Below are 3737 nucleotides of genomic sequence, written 5' to 3' on the forward strand. Positions count from 1 at the left end.
CTGCCCTGGGGAAGAATTCCAAATACCTGATCAGGTCATGTTCAAGGCAACACTTGCACAGTGTGAGGGCAGGTCCTATCCACACCTGAGTGGGGGTACGTCTGAGGGGCTGGTGGCAACTTCTTAGGAGTGCTCATCAGTAAAAAAAGGGACTGTTGTCACTGACTGCATTTTGGAATGTGCCTTAAAACTCCTTGATGCTTTTTAGAAGATTATTATTATTGTTTTTTTAGAAACTGTTTATTTTCTGTCAGCCTTATTTCCATTTTATTTACGAGTTTGTGGAAATGAGGCAGGATAGATAGCCTAGAAAATTGACAACCCCCTCCAGGGTCCAAGGTGAGGTGCCTCACCAGTTACACAAGTAACAGGCACCTGCAGCTGGAGAAAAACAAGAACCAGTTTCATTCAGCGAGGCTAATCCCTATGACTGGGACCTGACCTTTAGCTAATTTTAATGTCATTATAATATCATTTGCATTGCGGTTACTATGACTCCCATCTTGCATCCGATGCCATAACAGTTCCAGAGGAACCAAGTAAGAGAGAAAAAGCGGGAAATGGAAGGTCCCGCTTAGAGGGAGGAGATGAATGAACCACCACGTCAGGAGGACATCACCAAAACCCCTTGATCGTGACTTCCTCGGTCCGACTCATTCTCTGAGCCTGCCTGCACTTTCCTCTCAAGGGTGTACTTTTCATTTTCAATAAATCGCCTTTACTTTTCTGCGTCTGTCTCGCTCTTGAGTTATTTCTTGTGTGGAGACAAGAACCCAGTCACTTGTGCTCCACCTTGAGTCCTCTCTTGGACATCCTTGTGAGTCTCCGGTGATGGAAGAACAGCTTAAGACCACTCAGTGGTTGTTCCTACTTATTCCGTGGCCAGCGCAGTAGGAGCTGAGGACCAGTCTTCAGAAGCAGCCTGAGGCTGAGCTTCGGTAGGAAACTGCTGAGTAGGCACAGAGGGCATGTGCACACCGTCAGACCAGCCTGCGACCTCAGGCTGAGCAGCAGTGAACTCGGGAGCTGGAGCAGTGCATTTGCCCTGAAATTCCTCCTTTTCAGCAGCAGCCTGCTCTTCCTTTTCCGTCTCATCAGGATCTCTGTAGAAGCAGAGATCAGGCATGACCTCCCACGGGTGCTCAAGGGAGATGGTGTCACGCACGCGCAGAGCTTCCCGGGCCAGCATCCCCACATCAGACCCACTGAGTGAGCTCCCTCGTTGTTTAAGTGAAGGCAGTGTCCACATGGCACAGAGGAGGGTCTGTGTTACACAGAGCGATGGTCGGCAGGTTAATAATATACGGCGCCTCTGTGAGAGGCTGGTGGTCAGCCCTGGGATCGGTAACCACCAGGAGTCTCGGCTCCCCGAAGGCTGCCTGGATCTGGTTAGTGAAGGTCCCAGGAGTGAAGCGGCCAGCAATAGGAGCGGCTGTAGTGGCAGCAGCAAACTTCAGCACAGCTGGCCAGCCGGTATTCCTGGACCATATGACACTGACATCAGCAGGGTTTTCAATGGCAACAATGGCATGAGTTGTTAGCAGAAGCCTCTCTCAGGTTCTCTTCAGGTTTACAATGTAGATGCCATCACTTTTGCTTTTGTAGATGTGCTGTTCCATTTGGAAGTCAAGGTTGGTGCCACCTAAGTGGGATCCTGCTGCAAGGAATTTGAGGACATCCTCCTCCTTTATTTGTATGACACCAAGCCTCCAGACACTGTGAAAGTTTCCCTTTAAGTTACATGGGAACCAGGAACAACACCCTATGGGTCCCTCCCTGGGTAGTGCAGAAAAGTGAAGATTTTCTTTAGGCCAAAACACATTTACGAAACGCCTCCAGTGAGAGAGGCACAGAAGTAAAAAAAAAACCCAAGAAGGCCCAGCCTCATCGATAAACTAAGCAACTTCTGGTGTTGGCCGTACTGTTAGGCCACCTTTAACTGTAGTATTGAACCCTCCTCTCCCCATTTCCTGTCATTATCTCCCTGTAAGCAAATCTAGGTTCTTGGGTCAAGGGCAGAATGGTTCAGTGATTTTGGGGAATTGATGAAGGTGGTGTATTTAATCAGAGGCTATTTCCAAAGAGAGATGCCTGCTCTTTGGAATCACTAAAAGGAGAACTATAATCTAGAAAATTAAAAGCATCAGCAATATTTGCAGTTGTGGAACGTCAAGGTCAGGAGAAGAAAAAAAAAAAAAAACCTGAGAGGGCACTCTTGTCACTGGCTTCAAAGGAGCTAATTCTTAGGGTTATTAGCTGCCTCAATTTACAACGCTATATACTCTTGGATACCAAATGCTCATTATCAAAAATTAAAGAAGCGTGATGCTGAGATTTGAATTATATTTTAGATAATAGATTTTGGGACATGCTTCATATTGTTAAGATTGACCTGACCTTAACAACTAATAAAGGTTTCCAGTAAGCATGGAATCTCGGTTATAATATCTTGTTTCCACAAGCATGAGGAAAACAAGGAAAAACTCGTTTGTTTTTTTTTCCATCGTGGTGCTCAGAAGGAGGCAAAATTGTTAGGTAAATAAAGCCTGGCTTTGGAATCTATGGCCTCTACTCTCCTTCAGCTCTGTGTCTGAAAGGTCTTAACCACTCATTCTATCTTAACATTTGCTTAGAAAGGTTTTAAAAGATGGACAATCACTTAGTGGGTTTACTGGAAGTCAGAGACAAATGTTCTAAAGGTGGATTTTCAGGCTTCCGCTGTCTATATGGAGTTCTGGGGGTGGATGGTTACGTGCTGAGTCCACGGTAAGGCTTGCTCAGTTGCAGTGACTCTAGCTGGTCTCCCTCACCCTGCTCTTTACTATTCCAAGCCAGCCTACACATAAGGGCTAGGAATAAAAAGCTTCATTAAATGTGTTTTTTTTTTTTGTCACAATAGTTTCTCAAATCAAGAGTGACTCTGCATTATATACTGTCACCATCACAGACATATCTGTCTGGCTTCCGTAGCCTTTTAGTAACCTTGATTTCTCCTTCTTCTGTCAATAACCTTCTGGTTCTTCCGTTTTTAATCTTAGCAACCATATTTTTCACAATCCCCTGGACTTGCTTCCTCATCCAAACAAATTATTGTTATGTCTCAGACTTACTTATCATGACTTCTCTGCTTTAGCCCTTGACATTTCACCTCCATAATGCCTTTTGTCCCCTTGGCACCAGGCCATATAACTTTGCTCAAAAGATTTTGCCTAAAAGCCCACTTCCCAGCTTAGCATATTCTAATCACATCTCTGGATAAACCAACCATTCTTAATAAATTTTTTAAGGGTATTTCTGGGCAGAAAAAAAAACTACTTCTGTCTAAATTAAAGCTCTTATTTTATGGGCCAGCCGAGTGGCGCGATGGTTAACAACTGGCTTGGGATGCCAGAGGACCCCAGTTCGGATCCCACATATGAGGGCCAGTGACACTGCCCTGTACAGCTAAGATGCTGAACGACAGCTCAACCTGGAGCTGGGCTGCCGTGAGTCACTGGCGACAGTGTAGGCTGCAGCCCCTGTGGCAGTGGGTTGCCATGGGCTACCGTATATAGCCAGCAGTCAGCGTGAGCGGCCAGCAGCCGCCGTGAGCGGCCATCCAGAAGCCGGCGACTGATCTGCCTCACCCTGGAAGAGCGCAATGATGGTGCCAACTTGGGCCAGTGAAGCAACGTCCGTCCTCCACAACTAGACTGAAGAACAAAAGGACAGCAACAAAAAGACAGCAACTTCCCCAG

General features: G+C 46.3%; 1 pseudogene; it reads right to left on the bottom strand.

The window, feature by feature from the left end:
• Positions 1 to 844: 844 nt before the first annotated feature.
• The window catches only part of LOC109394363 (40S ribosomal protein SA-like), a 23879-nt pseudogene continuing 20986 nt past the window's right edge, over positions 845 to 3737 (bottom strand).

This window comes from Hipposideros armiger, unplaced genomic scaffold (assembly GCF_001890085.2).
Source record: "Hipposideros armiger isolate ML-2016 unplaced genomic scaffold, ASM189008v1 scaffold_420, whole genome shotgun sequence".
Classification (NCBI taxonomy): domain Eukaryota; kingdom Metazoa; phylum Chordata; class Mammalia; order Chiroptera; family Hipposideridae; genus Hipposideros; species Hipposideros armiger.